At 46.5% G+C, this 26,279-nt stretch overlaps 1 protein-coding gene across 2 annotated transcripts in view; it reads left to right on the forward strand.

Moving 5' to 3' along the window:
• The first annotated feature begins 15,232 nt into the window (after positions 1-15,232).
• SFMBT2 (Scm like with four mbt domains 2) overlaps positions 15,233-26,279 on the forward strand; it is a 208,305-nt gene continuing 197,258 nt past the window's right edge. For both annotated transcript variants that reach the window (XM_082618047.1, XM_082618048.1), the window contains exon 1: positions 15,233-15,392. The gene's annotated coding sequence lies outside the window, so the exon portion shown is untranslated. The remainder of the gene's footprint in view (positions 15,393-26,279) is intronic.

Below are 26,279 nucleotides of genomic sequence, written 5' to 3' on the forward strand. Positions count from 1 at the left end.
TTGTCTCTATGGAGCATGAGCCTTTGAGTTTGGCCCCTTGGTAGCACTCAGGTTTTTCATCTGAAAAATAATGGAATTAAATTAGATCGGTGTGTCTCAAACTGTAATGGTGCGTTTGAACCATCTGGGGGTGTTGATAAACTGCAGATTTGAATTCAGGAGGTTTCTGGGGTAGGACCCTGAGCATCTATCTACTCAGCTATGAAGCGGTGCCAGTGATGCTGGTCTAAGGACCGTGTTTTGGTAATGATGATAATTCACACCTTTCCTTTCCTCTTCATAAGATATTTTGTTAGACGACCCAAGGATTCCTGTTTCTGTCATCACGTTGCTTGAATTGTCTGTTGAATTTAGGACACTCGGTACCTCGACTGCTCTCAGCATCCTGGAAAAAAAAAAAGGTCCAGCTTAGGTTTTTCTGTTAATTATTTACAGTGTCTCTCTGCAGTCTACATCAAATGCTGGATGTGGTTAAGTTTTAATAAAAACCACAAGCTTGGCAAAGTCTAAATTCAACTCACCTACATTTGAGACCACAGACCCTGGCATTGATACAATGACCTCGCTATCCAGTAACTTTCTCCTTGATTCCTTGTAATGTTCTTTGAATACTCAATGAACACCTCATTAAATGGCAAGCATTCGTCATATTTCCTTTCAGTTTCTTGGACTGTGGCCTGTCACCTGTAAATGAGGCAACTCTTACTCTTACAGGTGAGGGAGTGTGGTCTAGATGCTGTAGAGCAAGAGACAGAGATTCAGGGCTGTCAGCTCCATTGACAGCCCTGTCAATGTCAATAACTAGGAAGATATTTATTTTAGGCATTACAACAAGCAACAACATTAAGTGCTGTATTGAAGCATGGTTTTATTTCTATTTGTCTGCTATAAAACACTTTAAGAGGCTTAGGTGAAAAGTACTGGCTTACTAACATAAGAAACACCTCCCCAGAGCCCATGTGACCATCTTGGGTGAGTTATTTAATTCCTTCTATGCCTTGTATTCCTTATCCTTGTAAAATAGGGTAAATTTTCCCCAGGATTGTTAAGAAGATTAAATGAGTTAATACCTGTCAAGTGCTTAGAACTACACTTCACACAGACTGAGTACCATGGAAGTATTTGTCAACACTGCCTCTCCAGATCAAACTGTCAAATCTTGTTTCAGACCATATGCATTTATTTAGCTCTTAAGGAGTGATGTATTTCTTGCTTGTTGTATACAAATTATTATTTAGCAGTCATGATAATCTCTAGTATTAATAAAACCTTATAACATGAAATCTTGATATAGTATAAATATTATTTTATTTTATTGTACATAGGCTCTGTGGAGGACACAAAAATTGCATGACACCAATTCTGTCCTCAAAAAAAGGTATATGCATAGTCTTATGAGGGAGAAAGACACATACTTAGATAAATGCAACATAACAAAGAAGGCCTATTCCATACCCCAGAGTTGGGAAATATATTCAATATTTCCCGTCCACTGCTCTATTGCAAAACAAAGAAGAAAATCCAAGTCGTTATATTACTACTTTGGGTCCTTGATTTCAAGTTCAAAGGCTTAATTTTAATTTTCCTGAAATTATTTTTTCAAAATGGAACCAGTATTATTGTTTTTCTGATATGGAAAAGTGTAGACTATCTCAGAAGATTAAAGAAGATAGAGGAAACAGTAATTGCCTTCTGGAAGGGACTGTAAGAGGCAGGGAGCCTTACTTCTAATTGTTTTACTCTTGTGTCCTTTAAATTTTGTACCTTGTGCAAGTATTATCCATGAAAAACATTTTTCTAAATTAATAGATGTACATTGTAATAGACATTACATGATATATACAGAAAGATATAAAGTAGAAAATGAAAGTACTCCAAATGCTACCATGAACACAACACTTTGGTACCTGATTCCTTCTTTAGGCATACATACATGTATTGTTTTTACGAAGACAGGATTGATTGTGGTATATATGATATTTTTAAAATGCTTCCCATGCCAATAAATATAAATGTACAACACTCATTTTTCATGTCTGTATTATGTTTTATTATACACACGAGTCTTGGCTGGTTTAGTTGACCCCGTATGGTCCTGTGATGAACATCTTTGTACATACATATTTGTGTGATTGTCTTGTTTTCCTAGAATATACTTCTAGAAATTCAACTGCGGGGCAAAAGGTCTGTATGTGAAGTTGAGATTGAAAAGAAACATAACATGAATAAAGAAATGAGCTATTTCCTTTCAATTCTCCCTCCACGGGAGAGAGGCAGGTTGTGGTTTATAGGCAGGAGAAAAGGGATGGAGTCACTCTTGCTTCCCCGTGGCTGGGAGGCGCAGGTGTTTGCCACTAGCATCACCTTCAGTACCCAGGTAGGGAAACGGTGGAAAGGATGAGAGTGGGTCTTGGCTATAAGTTGTGAGTGAGTCCCTGGTTGAATTTCATTTCTCTTTCTCTGTTTTCCAAAAGGAAATTCACTGCTTCATCTTTGAAGTAGCATTAGCTCTCCTTCTGCTAATGGACTCCTAAGTAGTTAAGCTGAATATCGTGTTAATGCTTTCCTTAAGGAGGGTGGGGCTGCAATTGGAAGGGGATCAGAAGAGCTCTTTAGATGGCTCAGCCTAGATGATAAGAAGAGGAGAGAAATGGGGGGTGGGGAGCGGAATGGACAATATTAGATTTAGAAGGCCTCATTCAAACTTTAGTTCCCCCTCCACCCCCCTTAATATGAGGAGACTTACACTGGAAGGTTACATCACTCATCAAACTCATAAAGCTGCTGAAAGGCTGAGCAGGAAAAGGAAGTTAAGCCTAAACTGTGGTTTAGAGTCATTTGCATTAAACCAAGCACCCTAATTAGGTTCATGTAGAGTTATTAAAGACTAGACGGTACTGTGCATGTCTTTCACCTAGGATTTGCCTTCCTGAATGGTGCAACAAGTTAGCTGGGCAGCCTTGAACTAACACCAAGAGCAACTCTAATTTTTTTTTTTTTTTTTTTTTTGGTACGCAGGCCTCTCACTGTTGTGGCCTCTCCCGTTGCGGAGCACAGGCTCCGGACGTGCAGGCTCAGTGGCCATGGCTCACGGGCCCAGCCGCTCTGCGGCATGTGGGATCCTCCCGGACCCGGGCACGAACCCGCGTCCCCCACATCGGCAGGTGGACTCCCAACCACTGCGCCACCAGGGAAGCCCAGCAGCTCTAATTTTTGCCAGCCTCCTGAATACTTGAGTCCTCATGGGTTAATTTGGAAGGATCCACTCTCTTCAAGTGCTGGAGGATAATGTGGCATTGTATTCAAACTATTAAAGTAACTGATGCGATAAGTCTTGGATAATGCCTGCAATCTACCTTGAAACCTGAAAGAAAAAAAAGTTTATGAGCAAAAAACACTTTAAACATTTCCTTTGGAAGTGTGGGAACTTCAAGGAGAAAAGGAAGATCATTTGCAGCTCTGGCTTCAAATCTTTTTTTGGAACCATGGCAAGGATCAAACAGAGGTGTTTTTTTCATAAGGTAAAGTGGGCAAGTGCCTGGGGTCGCTTGGTTTCTTGTGTGCTCACTGCAGAAGCCTTCCTCAACTGTAAAACTACCCTCTGCTCTCCCTCAGGGGTTCAAAAAATGTGCTGTACTTGAATATGTCCCTGCTTGATCCACATGTGCAGATTTTGTGGAATCTAGAATTTATGTAAACCATGTTTCTTCAGCCTTATTCAGGGAGACTTTGTGGTCTTTCTTTCACCCTTTATTGAACAGATATTTACAAAGCACCTACTATGTGCCAGGCTCTGTTCTAGGGGTGGAGGATACAGCCATAGTTAAGAGAAAGTCCCTACTTTCGTGGTGCCAACTAAAAACTGGCACTTGCCATCTGCCTCTACGAGGATGAGGTCACTGGCCACTGTAGCCGCTGACCCTCAACACAGCCTGACAGTTCAGGGCAGAGATCAGGAACGAGGCCCTCTGTGCTCTGGGAAAACCGTCAGAACAGGCCTTATGATAGTTAGCTATTTTCAGGAGAAGATTTTATGAGCCCCAATTCTTGTATTTCCTCTCATCTAGAAAAGCACTAATCGTTAACAGTGACATCTGTCCTTCTGACTAGCAGCGAGCCTCCGCCAACATGTGTGCTTGACGCACGTGCCCCTATTCACTAAAGTCATAAGCAATACTGACCTCCCCTCCACCTCTCTGGAGCAGTTCCTCAGAGCTATCTGAGATGCTATCTCCCGGGCTACAGTCCTCATTTTGCCCCAGATAAAACTTAACTTGCAACTCTCATGTGCATTTTTTTTTTCAGTCCACAGCACTGCTTTTGCAGTGGGAGAGACGGATGATAAAGTTTCTTAAAAATAATATGATACGGATGATGGTAAGTCCTGTGAAGGAAAATAAAGCAGGATATAGAGGCTCTGGGGGAGGTGTGTTTTTAAATATAGAAGGAAGTAGAAACCTGGAGGAGATAAAGGAACAAGTGGGCCAGTACTTGAGCAACCATAGTCCAGGCGGAGGAAGGGTGAAGGCAAAGGCCCTAAGAAAGGGCTGCGCCCAGCCTGTCCAAGGAACAGCTGACCCAGCTCTGGGAGAAGCCAGGGAGGCGAGCAGAGTGGACAGGACAGAGAGGCAGGCGGAAGTAGGAGACATAAAGGCTGTGAGAGGATGTGAGATCTCCCCCGCATCAGGTGGGAAACCACTGGAGAGTTTTGGGCAGTGAATGGTGTGGCTTGATTTACTCTTCAAGGGCTCTCTCCTGTGCCTCTGTGTAGGGACCTGACAGCTGGGGGCAAGAGGAGAAGCAGGAAGGCTGGTTTGGGGGTCACTGCTGAGCTGGCTGACCTGGAGGCCTGGGGCGCCTGACGGCTTGGACTAGGGAGGGAGGAGGTGATGGAGTATGGAATACATTTTGAAGGTGGGGTCAAAGCACGCTGCAGCATATAGTGACTGCCAGACTGCTATCTGTTTACTGAAACAAAACTGAAATGTACTAGGTAAAATATGAAAGTATCAGAAATGGTGACTCAACTATAGTCGTCAATATGGCAGTTTATAAATATAATGATGGATTTAAAAAAATCCACCTATCTTTAGTCATTAATAATAAAATAATGTGGTATGATAAAATAACATGAATAAGTACCAGAGCAGAAAACTGGAATCAGTTGGGCCATACACCATACCCAGGGGTTCATCCCCTAAGTGGCCCCAGAAGAGTCTAAATCAATACTTGGCCAAGCGTCGGCCAGTCGTGGCAACTCCACAGGCCCATATCATCGATGCCGAGATAGGTCAGGTCAAGTCTAAGGCTATCCCTTGCAGAATTCCCCCTTGCTTAGGGGAGGCCAGGCTTTGCTCTGTTAAAGCCATCAACTGATCAGATGAGGCCCATTGATACCATGAGGATGACCTGCTTTACTCAAAATCCACCGATTCAAATGTTTGTCCAATCCCAAAAAACACTTTCACAGAAACATCCAGAATAATGTTTGACGAAACATCTGGCACTGTGGCCCAGCCAAGTAGACACAGAAAATTAACTGTTAAAACCTCCAAACCCCAAGTTCTGTTCACTTACACTTTTGCAAGAGCGAAGAAAGTTGAGGGGTTTAGGCATCACAATGCTGGTGCCATTTATTTACCCCCGGTTTTATCCTCAAGCTGGTGGTCTAAGGATATACCTTTTTTAATAAATTCATTTACAAATGAATGTGTGTGCTTTTCCTGTGATAAACTGGAAAATTCACCTCTCTTTCTACTCCCAGCCATGACTGCACAGGACCTTTTTACCATTAAAATTTCTGGCCTGGGGCCATGACATTGAATGCCAGGTGAACATTAAAGAAAGCCACCATAAAAAACATGAATAACAATGGGTAATTTACCTCTCATTGCCTTCTCTAGGGAAAATCAAAAAAGACATGTTATACTTTTTGTGAAGAGGAAGGCTCACTTCTCTGAACTATTCGCTCTTTAGAGTGTCCGTCAAGGTGGACACCTTACTTTTTATTTTTGTGTGGTTTGTTTTTTTTTTTTTGGCTGTGCCACACAGCTTGTGAGATCTTAGTTCCCCAACCAGGGACTGAACCTGGGCCCTGGGCAGTGTGAGTGTGGAGTCCCAACCACTGGACTGCCAGGGAATTCCCCTCACCTTACTTTTTATTTTTTTATTTTTATTTTTTTGTGGGAAGATGGACATTTTTATTTTATTTTTTCAATTAAATTAAATTAATTTTTTTATACAGCAGGTTATTATTAGTTATCCATTTTATACATATTAGTGTATATATGTCAATCCCAATCTTCCAATTCATCACACTTTTTAAAGCAATACAATCAGGGTTGTGTTGAGATGAAGTTGCCAGTGTACCAGCAAGTTCTCTCACAAAAGCCCAGCAATGAGGCTCAAGATGGAATAAGAACAATATTAATAGTGGCTCAGATTTGCATCATTCTTTGAAGCTGGCAAAATGCTACTGCAGCGTTGGCGATAAGAAAGATTTTGAGGTCTTTACACCCCTAAGGTTCCCCAATTTGACAGGCATTTATCCACAGATTTTTAAGAGTACAGACCACACTGCAGGGCACAGCATCCCCACATTGTTTTGTCACTAAAATTCAGTTTATAAAAATAGCTTTCTTATTAAAAGCATCGGCAGCCTGCTGCTGGGACTTCTACCCGGCAGTCTCTTTCCTCCTGTTCCAGAGCAACAAAACAGAAAGTAAATAAACCCGAAGAGTGCAAGCAATGGGTCACTCAGAAGCTATGCAAACAACCTTTGCTTTCAAAAAACAGAATCCTTATCATCCTTTTCTTCCAAGAAGCTAAAAAAGCGACAAAACTGTGATGACTTTCATACCATCTTTCCAAAAGTGTATGCATGGTAATATCCCACTCCTTTTACAGAAGGGGAAGAAAGGGAGGTGCCTCACTCCATAGTTTACATTCAGGTCAAGGCCAAAGCCAAGACCAAATTCCACAAACATTCACTGAGCTTTTTCTGTGTACAAATTACCGTGGTAAATGTCAGATTCAGGTTGTGATCTTCAGATATGTATTTTTTCACTACGAAAATTTTGTCAGAAGCATTCTTTTAATTGACAAATGGAATGAAGAGAAAAAACCTGGCATTTTTTTAAACTAGAAAATATTGGCTCTTTCAATGTGATTTATGCTACTTTGAGTCAAGAGAAGAAAGATGGAGATATTTCTGTCTCAAAGAATTCCTGGTTTCACAGATTTTCTTTCTTTCTTTTGTTCTTTTTAGCAGCTGAAGGCACACCAACAAAAGATTCTTAAGAAATAACAGGGCCTCCCTGGTGGCGCAGTGGTTGAGAGTCCGCCTGCCGATGCAGGGGATGCGGGTTCGTGCCCCGGTCTGGGAGGATCCCATATGCCGCGGAGCGGCTGGGCCCGTGAGCCGTGGCCGCTGGGCCTGTGCGTCCGGAGCCTGTGCTCCGCAACGGGAGAGGCCACAACAGTGAGAGGCCCGCGTACAGCAAAAAAAAAAAAAAAAAAAAAAAAAGAAATAACAGCCATACATTCCATTTTTATAGATCTGTTGCTTCTAAGAGTCCAGAGCAGTTTGAAACCAGTACAAATATGAAAGCAAATAGTGTGTAGCACAGTGCTTGGAATAAAACAGACAATAACTGACAATGACTTGGACTACAGCATTGCCTCACAACATGTCTTTTTCTATGATTTCTTTGACTCATGGTTTGGGCTAGACTTGAAAAACTTAGTTTATTATTAAACAAAACAGGAGGACTAAAGGAAATGTGTTTTTATTTTCATTTTTTAGTACCCAAGTCAAAGCGTTATATCATTGGGTATATTATTACAATACATTTCCTTAAATTCTCTCATTCCTATGAGGTAAGAAGCTATTATGTCCATTTCACAGTTGGTAAATCTGAGGCTCAGAGAAATTCATTGACTTACAAAGACTCTATTAGAGGACACCACTGGGATTTGAATGCAAGTCTCTTCATTCCCTATACCTTTTTTTCACTATTTTGGGCTGTAGTGTTAGTCTATGATCCATCACATGTGAATCTAAAACAGTTTTCTAGGAGCTGGCTATTGGTGCTGTTGTCTGCTTTTCAAACTGGGTGTTAAAATTCGTTAGACTTTTAGAGATGGACAACTTTTCACAAAAGTAGTATAGCATTGGTATGTGCGAACGCTTTGCTTCCAATAAGCAGAATCTAACTTAAAGCCTTTTAATATCATATGAATCAGTTGATAGCCCCATTCTTGTTCTGGAATATTTTATTTGCATTTTCAGGAGAGGAAACTATTGAATAGTGAAGTAAGAATAAAGATAACAGGAGAAGATGGTCAACGAGGAAGTGGCTGAAATGATCACACAGGGTGCAAGACCTTGGTGGTGCAGAAAATAAATTGGGGATATGATTTGATTCAATCGTTCAACCTGTAGTTATTAAACACGAATTTTAAAATGTTACAAGACTGTACTAGAAGTTTATGAACAATGCATATTTTGAGCAAGTGGCAGATGGGAGATGGAGCAGGTAATATTTTGGAGCAGGTAGTACTCCTGAAGCTTCTCTTATATGCCAGTCCTTCTCTATGAAAGAGAAATTGAATCCATTTTTACATAGAGACAGGTAGAGAGGGAGGAAGGACAGAGAGACACAGAGACAGACAGACAGACAGACAGAGACAAAGGGAAACCAAAGATGGCAGAGCTAGGATTTAAGTACAAGTCCTTCTGGCTTCCAGTCCAAGTTCTTTTTTAAAAAATTTTTGGCCGTGCCCCCAGAGTGAGAGCGCAGAGTCCTAACCACTGGCCTACCAGGGAATTCCCAGTCCAAGTTCTTTCCATTCTAACATACTGTCTTATGGGGCAGATGTGGATTCAGTAGAACCAGGGAGTTTTCTGAAGGCCTCTGGTGAGTTTGGCAAAAAGATACCTGTTAGCTTTGAGTAATGCCTAATGCAGTCCAATCTTCAGCGCAAACCTTTTTGCCTCTTAAAAAACATGAATATAGGCAGCACTCAATAAATATTTGAGGTTGATTTTTACTTACCAGGAGTTAATTTTCTTCTATATCTAATTTTTAATACATTTACCATGTCAAGAAATTGGCTTGGGAAACCTTGAAAAATCCTTGATTCCCTCCCCGACAGGGTATGAAATTAAAATGAAAACCTCTAAGAACTTATCAACTTTATTTCAGAAGCATTTATAAGTGTAAAAATCAATCTTTACAGGGATAAGGAAAAAAATCACAGCACTCTACTAAAAAGCTACTTGTAATGACCCATTTTAAAAAATGGAAGAGGTTTTACTTTCCAAAGAAACATGTTATATACTCTATATGTTATTCAAAAACGGAGTGATTTCATATGAATATATTTCAGTTTACTTATAACTAGAGCTGCCAAATTGTTATCTCTAATCAAATATAGTAAGCACTGAATTCTTCCTTTACCCCTGATAGCTGCATTCCCAACACTCCACAAAAAAACAAAAAAAAAACTATATAAAAAAATCTGAAAGCAAGTCAAAATTTGTTTCCAGTAGATGGCACTGCAAATCAAGGCTTTATGGGTCTATTAACTATTATTTCTTTGACCAGAATAATTATTTCTGTAGTGAGATGCACTAAAGAGACTTATGCAGTAAAATCGAATAGGTTGGGGGCTTTAAGGCTACAATAAAGCTGCATTGTCCAGTGTCCTGACGCTGATATTTCTTCTCTATTTAGCATAGTTGGGGATTTATGAAGGTAGAGGGTGCATATAACAAAAACTGTCTACTTGCTTTTACGTGAAACCCACTTTTTGATGTGGGATTTTTGGCTGCCCATTTTAATTTGTTTAGTCTATTTTATAAGTCCAAGGGGACTTTTTATACTTTTGCACAGTGCCTGATTCAATCTCACTCAGGTTAGTTAACTTGCAGAGGCAAAACTGAGCCTGGGTTATAAACCATACCCCTGACCTGTGCTGGTTTTTGGTGTGTGTATGTGTTTGTATTGGGCAATACATAGCCTCAGTTATAGAGAATGTAAATAATTGCAGACAACTCCAGTTCTGCCACGTAAAACGTGACACATGCTTACATGACACATGACCACAGATCAGAGTCCTGCTTTGTATGTTAAGGAATACATGCTTAAAAGATATTTCAAAACCATTTAAAGGAGACATTACACAAAACAGAGACTAGAACATATTAAATGCTATCACGTATGTAAAGACACCTAGAAGAGCGTCTGGCACAAAATAGATGCTAAATAAGTCTCCCCTCCTCTTTCTACTTCTTTAATGGAGTGCAAGAGTGAAAGGCCAGGCCCTGCTCTTCAGCTGTAGGTGAGACTTCTGTCATTTCACCTCCCTGGACTCAGGCTTCCTTGCCTCTCAAAAGGGCTGGAAGCCAGGCTGCAAGATCTAGAATATTCTGCTTCATATAAAATAAGACTCACAAGTGGAGTATGTGATACTAGGCACCCAATACAAGTAGCCTCAGAAGCTGGATGTGACTTTCGTCATAATGTTTGTCTTCCTCAGTGAAAAAGAAGCCATCAGTCAAAACTGGCACTTTCACAGCTAAACCATCTCTGCTCTTTAAATAAATGTCCTAGGAGAGTTCAGACATCACAATTCACACACCGTGTGTGTGCGCTGTTATCTTTTTCTCTTGTCAAGGAAGCCTGAAATTTCTTCATACTGTACAGGAAGCAACGGTGGGTTTCTGGAACTTTTAGAAATGGATGAGAAAGTGCTCCAGGTGATATCTTTGTGGAGCCCTTACTCACCACTACGCTCATTTACCCATTTAAACAGTGAGCTCCATCACCCAGGCTTTTCTCAGTGACTCTCGGGTACCTCGGCCCAGACACTTAAATGGGCAAACAAAAACCCATACAGTAAATACAAAAACACAACAGTAATCTACATGAGGCAAAAATATGACTCGAGCAATACCTTTACTGCTGATCAGGAGGGCAAAGAAGGTGTTTCCCCTACAGATCTGTTCCTTTTTTTCCCTCTTTGTGATCCCAGGGTTTACACCTTGGCTATTTTTAATTGGTAGAGATGGTGTTAGGATATTACAGAAAGCAATCTGTGGCTTTGGGCCGGGGTAGATTGATAAGCACTCTTTAGAGTTTGAAAGGACTTTACAGAACATCTAGTCCAATCTCCTTTACCCGTGAGAAAAGAATGGCTCAGAGACATCATTTAATTTACATAGGTCACACAGGAAATGAGTGATGAAGTGGGGATGAGGTCATTTGACTCCCAACCCAGGAGCTAAGTGCTTGAATGGGTTTAGGGGAAAAGGGTGAAAAAATAAGGGAGTGTCTTCAGATTTCACTCTTAGGGACTTCAGGAGGGGTGATGGAAAAACACAATCTCACCTGGCCTAAGAGACAATGTGTTAAGATCCCAAGCCTCCAGCAAAAAGAAGATTGCATACATTCTTCAAATATTTGTTTATTTTCAGGGGCTTTTGGGTGACACTTTTCCATCCTTCTGCTTTCATGTTAAGCTAATTTGTCTAATATCTCAGAGATTCTCTATGTTAAGGAAGCAAAATGGTTCATTTTCTTTAGGGCACTTCCTCATACGATAACTTAAACATGGAGTAATTATGAGCAAGTTGACCAACATTCTTCTTGGTGTGAAGATTATTGTGACAAGATTTAAGTAATCATATGTTTTTTAGCATAAATAAGATAAATAATATGCATATAGTTTTCGACTCTTCTGCAATACTTTTTGAAACACACAGAATAATGAGTGGGAAACTTTTCAACTGTTATTTTTATTGCTAAATATTTTCCAGTTAGCAAATATAATTTTAATATTTTATATACTTTAGCCCCATTCGTAGGAAAGAATTCCAAAGTCCCTTGGAAGGCATAAATTAGATGTGTAGGTGTATTTTAAAAGTGATATAATTCATGGCGTAACCATTGTTTAGGCATGAAGTAAGTTACACTCAGTTAGTGTGATCAAAGCCTTATTTTTGCCAAGATTTTTTAGAAAATGTTAACAATTTATAGAGAAATCTCGTGGCGTTTATCATGAGATTTATGTGGTTGAACTTCTCTGATTTGGAATGTATTATACCTTCTTTACTTTGAAACAGTCCCAGTTTTTACCGAGGCTTTATCTTTGGCTAACTCTGCTGTTTTCTCTCTCCCCACCCCTTTTCTTTAATTGATTTAGGGTGGATTCTACATCTGGAGACTCACATCCCTGAAGTATCTGCTTCTGAAATAAAAATGAAAGTGGGAAGGTATTGGAATGGGATGAAGGGCCGCGTTAATTACCTCGGGGAGTCTTCGAACCAATTTCTTCTGCCTCATTGATGTCCTTGGATAGAGGAGAATGGAGGCAGGATGCAAAATAAAGAGCCAAGGAACGTTCAAGAAGTCACGTGGGAAAAGCAATATGAAAGTAGAAGGTTGCCGAACTTTGAGAAATTTCACCCTAGACAACGTTGAGATTCTTGGAGGTAACAATGTGATGACCATCGTGTATTGTGGCTTCATGATTTTATTTCTTAATCGCGATAAATATAAAAAATCTAACTCCTCCACACTGTTCTCCAGACTCACGGGCAAAGTTATACAGGGGTCTGAGTACCAAAAACATAAAGAGACCCCAGTACTTTGGAGGAATCGTAAGATAATGTATGGACAGGCCATCGAGTTAGGGATTCGGTGTCCTTTTGCAATTGTTTCTTATTTTGATGAAATAACGTTCCGTTTATAATAATGACTCAAAACTGGTAAACAAACCTAGAGCCGGCGCAATGGCTGCTGCAGCTCACGTCGCCGCAGCTCTTGGAGAGGGAAAGTGCATCCTCTCTGTAAACTGGAGCCGCCCGGAAGTCCTGGCGCGGGGGAGAGGAGCGATCCTCTGCCCTCTCCCGGGCCCGAGCCCCGCGGCGAGGTTTGGGGCACACGAGGGAGAGCCACGGCCACCGCGGTGGACGCAGCGCGGCGGGGAGCCGGGCTGGCTGGAGGAGGGGATCCGCTCTCAGGCCCCTCTGCTGCGGCTGCGCTTCAGCGGTGCCGAAGCTGGTGACCCTGTCGAAGGGAAGGGCGCGCGGGGTGGGTCTCCCGCGCTGTAAGTCCCCTTGGGATGGCACCGTCCACCGCCCCCCTCCCTGCCTACAGGCAAGACTGTGTGTTGAAGCATCGAGAAGACGAGACCCGGGGGTAGAGTCCAGAAGCCTGCCTGGAGTCCCCATTCTGGATCCCTAGTAGCCGCGGTGCACACATGGACTCATTTGGGAGCCGTCTCAGAGTACAGAGGGAGGCGGTTTGGGGGTGCAGGCGACAGGGTTAATGTGCAGGAACGGGGTGCGGTCGGTTTGAGGATTCTTCGCCTTCAGTGACCTTCAGGTGAAAGAGGTCGGATGTCCCCAAGAGGAGGGGACCAGGAAGCTGGAGGGGATGCGGACTCCGGCTGGAGTTTGAACTATGAGTCGCTTGTCCTTCCTGAGTCTCAAGTGGTACCTCGAATGAACGTGTGACAGGACGAAGGCGTTTTATACCTCGCAGAGCGCCCTCCAACATGTAGGGAAATACAATTTGCCCAGACTGCAAGTGCACGGCGTCTCACTGCCGCCGAAGCCCCCGAGGATCTCCGAGCTCCGCCCACCGTTTCGGTGGAGGGGCCCTCGCGACCGCGTGGCTTGGCTGGAGCAGTTTCCCGGCACGTCCCTCGCACGGTTCTTCTAGACCAGCCGGGCCCCGCTGTCGGGGAGAGGACTCGCCAGGGCAGGACCCTGCCCGTCCCGCGCGCGCTCAGACTCTGACCTCCTCTCGGTCCTCCCCGCGCCCTGTCCCCCGCCCTGCAGAGCGTCCACCTATCCTCCGAGGACCTCTAGTGCCTGAGGTCTCCGGTCCGCGAGGACTCGCGGGGGTGGAAGGACGTGGAAGGGCGGGGGAGGGAGGGCGGAGCTGCGAACTCGAAGGAGCCTGGGAGCGCAGGGTCCTCTGGCCCCCCGGCCCGAGCCAGGGGAGGGCGCGGCGTGAGACGTTCTTAAGAAGGAGATGGACACAATTAGGAGACTCTGGGGGATTTTACCCCTTGTGGCAATAGAGCAAAAACCCTGACAAAACGTGTCAGTTCTCCGTTTCCCACAGAAATAAATTCTAGCCCCCAGCAGCATCTCCTCGCTCCTTAGTACAGCAAAGCCCACCTTCGGAAGTTCTCCGTTCTTGCCCACTAGGGCGTCGCCAGCATTTCCGCATTGGGGACATTACGTTCAGTCTCTGCCCAGCCGTTGCTCGGGCCGGGGAGCTCCACTTTGTCCTCCCCCCACGCCCCGGGCAAAGTGCCCGCGGACCCGCACACGCCGCCGGGAAACCCTGCCCTGCGCCCGTCTGCGCTGTCCCTGTTTCACTCCCACCATCGCAGAGGGCCACGTTTTTCTCGGACAGGATTCCTTTCCCGCCCTACAAGAGCCAGCCCAGGCCAGGTGCCCTCTGCGGTCTCCCCGGCCCGGACATTTCCCCAGGACACGCCGTGGCGACCCTCGTTACCTGTGTCCTGCCGATCACAGCGGCAAGCTGGCCCGAGCAACCCCAACTAAAATTTCCGACCCCTCTGGGCTCGTTTCCCTGGAAAACCTTTCCCTGACCCCCTCCCGTCATCCCTAAGGGGCCAGGAAATGTTTCAATCTCCATAGAAAAGGCGCAATTTAAGTGCCGGGTGGGGCGCAGTGGGCGGGTCGCGGGTCGCGGAGAGAATTGAATTTCTCTCCGCTCGGAACCAGCCTTCGGCGGATTAAGCGCAAATTTGTGCATTTGGTCCACGGAGGGATTGCAAACCGACGAAACAGAAAGTGTTCCAGTGAGATGCGGAGTTTGCCCAGATTTCCCTGCAGATGGGTGTGCGGAAACGCCTGTGATGGGAACTTTCTGCAGATCTTGTATGGATGGGAGCTAAAGAAAAAAAGGGAGGGGAGCGGGGCGGGGAGGGGGCAGCGGGAGCGTGAAATGTGCCTCTGTGTGTGTGTGTGGGGGGGGGGGAATGTGCCCAGACGCGGGGGCGTCACAGGGGGGGCGTCACAGCGGGGGCAATGGAAGGAGTGCGGAACGTCCCGCAGGCTAATTGGCTTAAGACGTTCTGCAAGCGCTTGGAAAAGGTCGTTGAAGGAGTTCGCTGCACACACACAAAATAATAATCTTAAAAAAGAGTGCCGGGCATGCGCACAGAGAGGATGCCATATTGGAATGAGGCTGTAGTGGGAGTCGGCGGAGTGGAGCGGGCGCGCTAGGGAGGCGGCGGGCGGGGAGCGAGCAAAGCAGAGCTAGCGGGTGAGGCCGGTGTCCCCCCACCACCACGGCGGCGCCCGGGGTCTTGGTCCACGCCGCGGAGAGGACGAACTTCATCAGGTAGGACGCCGCGCGGTCGCTGTCCCCGCGCCCAGCCAGCCTAGCGAGCAGACCTCCGGCCCGCAGGTTGAGCGCGCCGGTCAGCTTCTTTTTTCCAGCTCCGAAAAAAAGAGAAGCTGTAGCCAGCCCGGGGGTCGGGGGCTGGAGGAGGGGGTGCTGAGGGAGAGGAGCGAAAGGGAAGGACAGGAGGAGAAAGCGACAGCACTGGAGCAGAGCCCCAAAGTCCGCTCTGCGCTCCGGGTTGTCATTTTTGCTCCCCCTGTCCCCTTCCCCCGGTCCCTCGGCTTTGCAAAGCCCGGCCTTGCGGGGGTCCGTCCGTAGTTGCAAAGTGTCCTCCTTCCCGGGTACAAGCTGTCCCCTCCCGCCGCCCACCTTCCTCATTTGTGCGCTCATTTTAGCGACGCAGCCGCCCTTGCTACCCCGCGCTCTCTCGTTGGGGTCTCTTTCTTCTTCTTCCTTTTTTTTTTTTTTTTTTTTTTTGGTGTGTGTGTGTTTGGGGTGGCGGGGGGAGTGGGGGGAGAAGATGGTGGGGTGAGGACTGGAGACCAACCATCAAGGGTTGGTTAAAAATCGTGGACACATTCGGAATCCCCCCTTTGGAAACATTTGCCTGTACAGCTGAAATGAAATTGTCAGTAGTAGTTTCGGAGCGTGCTCCCGCATGGATGATCTTTTTGTTCTTTTTTTCCTTTTCTTTATTATTATTATTATTTTTTCTTCTACGTTAAAGTAATATCCTGTCACTTGGGGCTTTCCTGTTGTCTACACTCATATGACCTTTCAATTACTAATCTGATCTGGCTTGGGAGTTTATTTTTTTAATGTGTGTCTCTCTGTGTGTGTGTGTGTGTGTGTGTGTGTGTGTGTGTGTGTGTGTGTTGGTAAAATCCGCCAAAAAAACAACTGTAGGAACTGCTAGATATATTTACTGATTTTTGACCCGAGGCGGCGGGAGGGGATTAACCGGAGAAAGGGGGAGCCTTAGGTGAGGGAAGTGGTTGATTTGCGGTGGCCAGACGCAAGTCCAGAGCCCGATCCGTACTCGTGTTTTCTTGGAAGCAACGGCGGGGAAGGAGTATTTAGAAGCTGTGCCAGTTTCAATATGGCGGGCTAAGGTGGCTTTTAAAAACTGAAAATAAAGGTTTTGAGGTGGGAAAAAACCCAACCGGAGGTGCCATCTCTTCGTTTCAACTCTCTTTGACTACTCCAGTGGCTGCTTTAGCGAATTAAATGGGAAAAAAGAGAGGGAATGAGCTGCCCTAGTTTTTTCCGTGGTTAGAGTCTGCGTGTGTCCAGTCCACTGCTAAAGGGGAGAGGGGTCCCGCTGGCCCGGACCGGGGCATCCGAGCACAACTGCTCTGTGTGCCTTTGGATCAGTGTGCATACCTGTGTGTGCAGTTGGCTGGGAGGGTGCCAAAGAGATCCGCCCTGAATTTGTGTGTGCGTCTTGGAACCAGACCCTACCATGATTTGACATGACAAACTGCTGACACGTGGTGCAAAATACATGAGGGCAGAGGGAATGATTTATTTCGGCTTTCTAGGAGACCAGTTCTCTTTCTCTGTATGCTGGATCCGGTGTGCGTAAAGCCCGGTAGGTGGAGCGGGGAGGTGCTTATTAAAAGGACTCACTGTCCAGGGTTTCGGGTGAAGTCGGACTGCAGACGCCCGTGGGGTTCTGTGTGCAGGGGGCGCGCTGCAGTTAGCGGGGGGCACCCGGTGCAGTTCGCGCCGCGGTGGGAGGTGGGGGGGGCGGCGTCCGGGGCTCGGTGGGTGGGGTGGGGGAGTGAAAGTGCAGCGGCGGAAGGGCGGGGGCGCGCGGACCTCCGCTGCAGAGTGTGCAGGGGGGAGGGGAGGAGTTGCTTTTGGAGTTGCGCTCTAGGGGCGGTGGGGGATGGGGAGAGCGTTAGCGGAAGAAAGTGTCCCTTGCTCCGATCGGGCTCCGAGAGGGCTGGATCCGCTAGGGGCCTTCTCGGCGAGCGAGCGGGGGTGTCGCCTTGGGCTTTGAGAGGGCGGCGAGGTGCCGGGGAAAGGCCGGCCTCCGGGTCGGGAGAGGGTCAGGGAGCGGAGTTTGAGGGCAAAGTCGGAGCTTGTGAGTGGAGCCCGAGGGAAAGCAAGCAAACCGAGCGCCCTTAGTTGGGAACTGGGGTCCCCGACAGGGGTCGCTAGTGGCCAGGATGCAGCCGCGGAGCGGAGGTCGCGCAGCGGTGCCAGCGGGGTGGACCTGGGGGACTGGGGCCACACGGCGGCCGCGCGCCGTCCCCAGGGCCAGGCCAGGCGAGGGCGGGTCCGGGGGACCTTCTCTGTGCCCGTGGCCTGATGGCGCGTCTTCCTAGTGCGCCCAGATGATTTTAAATCATAGGGTTAAAAAGCGCTGGCCAGGTCTGTCGTTACCGCAGAAACGTGGTCCCTGGGCATTTTCAGAGGCCTGGAGGGAGGACCGATGGGGTCAGCTTGTCTTCCCACTTAGACGGACGCCGCGCTGTTGGACAGGGCAGTCCCTCGCGGCGGCCCGTGGGTGGGGCCTGGGGGGAAGCATCACCAAGATGCGAGACCCCGCGGCAGATTTTCCCTCCGACCTGGGCGGCGGGGCTGAGCAATCCGCGACCCTCAGGCCCAGACGCGCTTCGCACCCCCAGCCCCCGGGCCGAGCGCGCGGCGCGTCCCCGGCGCTCCGGTCCCGCGCGTCCCCTCGGGGACAGCTCTCCCGTGGGCTTCGCCCAAGTGGAAACCAGCCTAAGATGGCTCTGTGCTTGTAAACTGCAGTTTCAGCCGGGAACCCCTCCCCTCGTCCTCCTGACGTCGCGGCTGACAAGCGCACAATTCACTCCAACGCCCCGAAACCTGCGATTTTGCACCGAGCTGTGCGGTGGAAGCGAACATACAACCGACTGCGAAGAACATTCCACAGGATTCTCGCAGGGCCCAAGTTTTCCTTCTCTTGGGTAGGAGCGGGAGGAGGGAGGAACCGAGACGAGGCAGGAGCACGGCCGACCCCCGCCCCGAAACCGGGGCTGGGGACTTTCACGCGTAAAAAACGCAGGGAGGTGCCCCGGGGACGCGGAGGGTGGCCTTGCGGAGCGATGGCCACTCTCAGGGCCGCTCGTCCTTGACCACATTGGTGGTGTGGGGAGTCCGGACACGACGCCGGGAAGCCTGGGAGGCCGTTTCCAAACTTCTGTAGACCTGCTTGCAGTTTCGCTTTCGGAATTTTCGGGATCTTTGGGTTTATAGAGTTGGGTGGGATTCCGGGAAGGGCAGGGCGCCAGGGGCTGGCCTCAGGGCTACTCGTCCCTTTCTGTGCAGAAGTGAGACTGCTCACCCACCCGGGCGTCCCCCGCGGTGCCTCCCTGGACACCGAGCGCCGGCACCTTTGAGGGTCTGGGGCTCCAGGCCCCGCGCTCCGCCCCGACTCCGGAGAGCTTGGTCCCCGCGCCGCGTTTTGTCGGTTCCAGCGGCGCAGCCGCGGCGGATCCGAGCCCACTGGTGGGAAACTGCCTCCGACGCGGGCAGACCCTGCCTGAATCCAGATCCATCGCCGCCGCCCTCTACCTTCCCTCACCCTTCCACCCTTGCACCGTAGCGGAGGGACCCGGGGGACCGATTGGCGTGTCTGTACCAAGCAAATGGACCCAGGTTTCACCAGGTCGGAGAAGAAGCGAAAACAGGCTCAAATTCGGCCCCGTTTCCTGGGAAGTCTTTGGGGGTGGGGAGCGAGGTGGAGCGGGTAGGTGGGGGGGGGGAGGGGAGAGGCCTTGGTGGTCAGACTGAATTGCTGGCTAGGCTGTCCTTTGAGATAGGAGATCTGCTACTTTCTCCGTTCGAAGCATTAAATTTTCACACACTCTGCTTCCTCCTTTCCATAAATAAGTAGTCTCAGATTTTTATCTTAGTTCATTGCTGGGACCCTGCCGCTGCCTGGAAGGTGGCCGGGGTGGGCGGGGGACCACACACCCATGCGCACCAGAAACCCTCCAGTCCCCTACCCAAGCTGGGCGCAGAACCCATTCTAGGGCCAGTGGAAACCACTGCCCAGTGGCAGGGCGATTCAGCAGCCCTTACCCCAGAGAAGAGTTCCATCAGCCAATCTGTCTTGATGTGTGTTGTTCTAGAAGTCACAGCTGAGACCTGCAGGGGTGACAAAGGAGTATTTCCCATTTCCCATTAGGTTACCCCCATCTTGAACCTCAAACAAGCCATCTGCTGGGACATGAATTTCACTAATCATGGGAATAATTGATCAGAGAGGGCTTTTCCTCTTCATGTTTTCTTGCAGAAATTGTGGACTAATCTTTTGGGAAACCTTGCTGGTTTCCCAAAACCAGCTTTATGATAACTAGCTTTATGATTCTTGACTTAAAAAAAAAAAAAAAAAAAGAAGAAGAAGCCGGAAGCAGAAGAGGGTCCTGAAGAAAGGGGAAAACCATGGTGATTTCCCTTTTCTCTTTATAATAAGACTTTCCTTTGCTGTCCTGGGAGTGCTGATGGGTCATAAGATCCCATTTTGCCCACTCTAGTTGAGGTGGCATTTTCCACCTTTCTCTCTGTGCCATTGTCCCCAAAGGACTTGCCAAATCTGAGCCAAAATGCCGGGTGATGGAAACACTGCTCTGAGCAGTAAGTGAATGAGACTTCCCTTGAATTGATAGAGGGTGCTTTTGGGATCAGAGAAGCACATGTAGTGAAAACGCAGAAGATTTCAAAGTAAAAGAGTTCTTTTTTTTTTAAAGTAATTTGAACAAAAATAGTCTACTGTGGAATTTGAATTACCTCCAGTTCTAGTATTAGATACCATTTCTTTCTTAGTATTTCACTATTTTTGGAACTTTTGGAGTTCCCGTAACAGTGTAGAGGCCATAAAGAAGAACTTGTAAAAGGTTCTTGTCCCACAAAGAAACTAGGATCCATAGTTCAAGACACATTCAGAGTTTTTTTTTTTTCTGACTGTTCTTACATCGACACTGCCCTAGTAGCAACTTACTGTTACCATTCTACAAGTAAGAAAAACTGGTTAGGGAAATGATACTTGTCATGACAAACCATCTGTGCATTTGTAGTGGTGACCCGTGACCTGACAGCTCTGTTTTGTAAGGAAGATTCCTGACAGAGGAGGAGAGGACAGAATCAGGAGGAAGCCTGGCTTCTAGTTTCAGCGATGCTTCCGTCCGGCTGTATGACCTTGGACCAGTTACTGGAGGTCATCTTTCTGAGCCTCAACTTCCGCATCTGCAAACTAGGTGCTTTGGACTGGAATCTCACTCAGAGATCCCCATGGTTCTATCTGGGAAAAAAAAAAGATCTGTGGTTCAACACATCTATGCAGATCTGCTCAAGTGATTCATCTTTCAGACCCTTGTCCGGAAGGTAGGGTGCAAACATTACTGGCCATCATTTCAGAGGATGTCTTTGAACGCAGGTCACTGTGCAGAAGTAACGTGGTTATTGTTAAGGGATACAAGTTCCACAGGGGGTCATGATTTCACTTGTGCTCTGGAAAAGGAGAGGTGTAGAGAAAATTGAGGCACACCACTCTAGCCTTCACATATAATCCCAATAATGGCAGGGCCTGGGCCAGGTCATAAAGAATACAGGCCATAAAGAAAAACCTGATTTGAGTTTGCTCTAATAATTCCTAGACTAGAAGGGGCCATTCCAAATAGCCCTCTCTACACCGCCTGCCCAGACAGGGTGAGTGCTTGGACCTTATTCGATTATATTCATAGTGTGGGTGGATGGCTGCAGCCTCTAGGTAACCCAGCCAGTGAAGGAATCAGATCTGACCCTCCATTTTCCATTTCTGCCCTTCAGGCTGGGCCACTGGGCAAGTACTTCCTCTCTTTGTAAGACTGAGAATGTCCTGGGACATTCTTAGGAAACTTGGTTTTGTTGGTTAAACCAATTGTTGGCTGTTTGGATGTCCGCGTAAATAGACAAGATGTTTATAGACAGGACAGTGTATTGTAAATAAGGGAAGATACTCAATTTAGAGCTTGTGGTCTAAGAGGGAATGTTATATGATTTATATAAAGTTATCAAATAAAATTCTTAAAGGGTTTTTTTTTTTCTTTTTTTTTTTTTTTTGTGGTATGCGGGCCTGTCACTGTTGTGGCTTCTCCCGCTGCGGAGCACAGGCTCCGGACGCGCAGGCTCAGCGGCCATGGCTCACGGGCCCAGCCGCTCCGCGGCATGTGGGATCTTCCTGGACCGGGGCACGAACCCGTGTCTCCTGCATCGGCAGGTGGACTCTCAACCACTGCGCCACCAGGGAAGCCCAAAGGATTGGTTTTGCATGACCAGTACAGCAGTGTTCTGATTAAAAGATGCCACCATCATACTCCTCATGTGGTTAGCCGGTAGAGAATTTTAAAACGTGCTAATTCTTCGCTATACATTGATAGTTAGGGTCCTTCATGTTACCGGTAAGATGATACTCACTACTCTAAAGGTTTTGCTCTCTTGTCATGTAGGTTTCTATTCTTGTGATAAGATAGATGTCTTTGACACTGATTTAAAGAAAGAATCCATTGTGCTTTTGGTTTCATTCTTTTTGACTTTCTTAAAAACAAAAGTGACACATTTTGGAAGATGCCTTGCATTTGGTGAATTCTGAAGTGGCAAAGAATGGCAAAGAGCATCAGCAGTTGTGACCACAAAGGAGGGGTTTGGAGCTGGTGGGACGGGGGAAGGTGGAACAGATTTGTATCCTGTGATATTTTTCCCCCTGCAGTTGTATTGGCTGAGAAAAGATACCTTATAAAGTTATTTAAGCATCCTTTCTCCTAAATTTGGCAAGTTGTTGTTTTTTTTTCTGTTTCATTCAAAACTGAATTTATGAACTCAGTCACTTTCAGGTACAATGCGAGCATCTGAAATTCCAAGTGCAAGTTCCTACAAAGTCTCATGCAAAAGATAATTCAAACAGATGCTCACTGAAAAACCACACATTTGGATTTGAAAGGGTTGTGGGATTACTCTGATTGGGAATTATCTGTTTACTCCGAATAATATTTAAAAAATAGTAACTACTTATTTAAGCATCTACTATTTGCCAGTCACTCTTCAAATTGTTTGTATTTGTATATCCTCTATTTTATGAGTGTTGTCACCTCCATTTTGCACATGGGGAGATGGAAAGGGAGCCTGAGTCACTTGCTAGCAAGTTTGAGCAAGAGAGAGAGTGAGGATTTGAATCCTAGTCTTAAAATGTCTTGAAACTGTGTATATTGATTATCTGCTCTGTGTGAGACACAGCCTAGCAATTTAAGTGCATTAGCTTATTTAATCATTATAGGTGAGTGCTGGTATCTTTATCGGTAATTTATTGAATCTTTGGGGAGGTTATACAGGGCCACACAAATAGGTTTGTTTTTCTTAAAATATTTTATTGAAACAGAGTAAGACTAGAGCATTTTCCTTTTGCATTCAGTTCAGACGGTCATGGGAGAACAGAGCTTAAGTCACTGTTTTTAAAGTTTGAAGTGAAATTACGTGGTGTTCCTGGGGTGGGAAAGAATGTTGTTCACAGTCACGTGATTTGATCATTAAAGCTTTGGAAAGTGTTAAATTTCTGAAATTTCATCTTGATTTAAAAAATAATTGGGAATTCCCTGGTGGTCCAGTGGTTAGGACTCGGTGCTTTCGCTGCCGTGGCCTGGGTTCAATTTCTGGTCAGGGAACTAAGATCCCACAAGCCACGTGGCGCGGCCAAAAAAAAAAATTGGCTTTAATATAAGTCTGTTTTCTTCCCCCCCTCCTCTCTGAAAGACACTACCCACTAATGAGGGTGAGAATAAGTTTAAAAATTCTCAAGTCGCGGAAGTAGTGGAGAGTGGAAATCAGACAGCATGGAAAGCTGGGGAAGGAAGTACTAATTTTCCCTTCTAAGTAGCATTGGCCACTCGTGAGCACAGTCTCCTAGATTCTACTGAAGTTCTTGATGTTTTATTGGATTATTTTCTTCTGTGGTATGAAACTGAAGATAAAACCCCAAAGCTGTTCTCCCTGGGACGTCTAGGTCAACTCTGCTTCTCTTTGCTCCTGGGTCATCAGCTCCTTGCAGGCTCCTCCAGGGGTGAGTTGACCTCACGCTTGAAGCTGACAGCTCAAAGCCAGCTCCACTTACCCTGTGTGAGTGGAAGTTGATTTCACTTCCTTAAAAGTCAAGTTCTGCCAACTCAAAGTTGCTGGATTTTCATAGAAAGTGGCTTTGGCATTATTTTAGAAAGTGCACTAAAGATGGTATGAATACACTATGGCCGGATGGTTAGAGTGAACCAGTCTTGGGAATTTAGAAACCCCAGTTCTGGTTCAGAGCTTTTCATGTGACCTTGGTCCAGTGGGTAAGGCTCTGTGCTTCCACTGCAGGGGCCGCGGGTTCGATCCCTGGTCTGGGAACTATAAGATCCTGCGTGTCTTTCGGCCAATGACAACAACAAAAAAGAGTGGAGTGGTAGAAAAATCTAGGGGGATGGAGGGAAAAGCACAGTGCCAAAATTTCGGTTGGATTCCTCTGGTGTTTGCATACATTTCTGTAGGGAAGACACTGCCTTTCTAAGGGCAGAGAAGTGGACAAGGGCAGCCTTAGAATGAAGGTATGTGGGGGGGTTGGGGGGAGGTGAGGGTTTATCTGGAGAGAGTTAACCTGTGTTTTTGTGAACCGGAGGACAGAGGTCTTGAAGATGATGTTAAGAAATCCAGAGTGCAGAAGTTTACTGTTCCAGGCATCCCACTTGTTTTCTTAATTAACATCATGGTTGATATTAACTCAATAGGTTAAAGTTCATCTGCTTCTAATCATAGTTATTCTTTTTTTTTTTTTGCGGTACACTGGCCTCTCATTGCTGTGGCCTCTCCCGTCTCGGAGCACAGGCTCCGGACGCGCAGGCTCAACGGCCATGGCTCACGGGCCCAGCCGCTCCGTGGCATGTGGGATCCTCGCGGACCGGGGCACGAACCCGTGTCCCCTGCATCGGCAGGCGGACTCTCAACCACTGCACCACCAGGGAAGCCCCATAGTTATTCTTTCATAATGCATCATCTTTTATTTGTAAACATACAAACCACAGATGTAGAATCACTACCCCAACCTCTAGCTGTTTGTTGCAGGCTAATGGTTGGACCCTGTTTTGCTCATTTTGCCCAGATCGATTTGCTAAGATTTCCACTGACCCGTCAGCCTGATTTTGGTCCTTTTTGAATGCTGCAGGCCTCATCCTGCATATTTTGTCTTTGTCCATCTTATTCTCAGTTCTCAGCCTTAATTTTCCACGTGGCCTAATTAAGAAGAGGCTTTTTAAAGCCCCAGAAGATAAAAAGATGTGTGTTGGAGAGACTTACCTCCCAGGTTTTTTGATTTTTGTTTTTTGTGTTTTTGGGGGCTGATTTTTCAGATATTTATCCAGTGGCAGGTGTCAGGGAGAGGGCTCTTCTAGCTGAGTAGAGTTCCGGGAGGGGTCTGTCAGCCAGGCCCAGAGTCTTCCAAGAAGCATTAATCTCAGTGTGCTAACGAAACAGAAAAGAAAGTTATGCAGAACATAGCTGGTGATGCTTCATACTGAAGCTGACAATTTCCAAGATCCTTCAGGGCCACACGCCTAATGGATTGAACCCCTGCCAGATGTGCTCCCCTGATTTCAGGGAAGGAGATGTGAACAGCTGGATGCCATCATTTATTTATTTACTTTTTATTGGGGTATAGTTGTTTTACAATGTTGTGTTAGTTTTTACTGGCAGCAAAGTGGAGTTCCATGTGCTATATAGCAGGTTCTTATTAGTTACCTATTTTATACATATTCGGGTATATATGTCAACTCCAATCTCCCAGTTCATCCCACCCCCCGGGTGCCATCATTTTTTTTTTTTTTTTTTTTTTTTTTTTCTGTACGAGGGCCTCTCACTGTTGTGGCCTCTCCCGTTGTGGAGCACAGGCTCCGGATGCGCAAGCTCAGCGGCCATGGCTCACGGGCCCAGCCGCTCCGCGGCATGTGGGATCTTCCCGGACCGGGGCACGAACCCGCGTCCCCTGCATCGACAGGCGGACTCTCAACCACTGCACCACCAGGGAAGCCCCAGGGTGCCACCATTTTAATAAAGGCTGATGGTTATGGAGCAACTCGTTTTTCTCTGCTCCCCTCTGCCTTGGTCTCCAGCAGTCCACAGCACTGTTACTAAGAACAGCCAACTCTGGAATCAAACCTACCAGCCCTGGTTTTCTGTGTTTTTTGATGTTCTGCTTGGAGGCCAGAGAGTGGCTCTAAGTGGGGTAACAGAATGTTTGGAGCCTTGAGTTTTGGTCCTTGTCATTTATTGTCTTTAAAACTTTAACTTAAATATGCTTTATTCTTCCCAGCCAGCTGCAAAATGCAGACTGCCCTCTTCCCCTTTTCACCCCTGCACTGTGAACTGGAGCGGCTTTGGGCAGTGTAGCAGATTGTACACTTTGAGGAGCCAGCTGGGCATTGGGGACCCGACCCCCCTCTTTTGCGAAAGCTTTTGGGATCCAGTTTAGACCATGGTGACTATTTCCTTTTTTGAGTCTTTATTCCGTTGGAGCGGATGCTATATTGTTCTCTCCTACTACATACACTTTTAACCAGGAAGGTCTGGGAAAACCCAGATTTCCTGAAATGTTTGAGTGGGAGGGGCGACTTTAGGAGGCTTCTAGAACAGTCCCTGTGTTTTGCAGATGAGAACAGTGTTGCTTGTTGTTGCAGTTAAAAAGGCCAAGAGTACATTCTGCTAAGTGATGGTTACATTGTGGGGTAAAACCAGATCTTCTGCAGTCTTTGGTAGGGTTTGTTACATTTCCCAAGTTCTTTATAACCAAAGTAAATTAGGGTGTTTTTCTTAACTTTGCATAATGATTTGCAGTTGGATGGGCTCCACTTA

The sequence above is a fragment of the Mesoplodon mirus genome (genome assembly GCF_964341445.2).
Source record: "Mesoplodon mirus genome assembly, chromosome: 4".
Lineage (NCBI taxonomy): Eukaryota > Metazoa > Chordata > Mammalia > Artiodactyla > Ziphiidae > Mesoplodon > Mesoplodon mirus.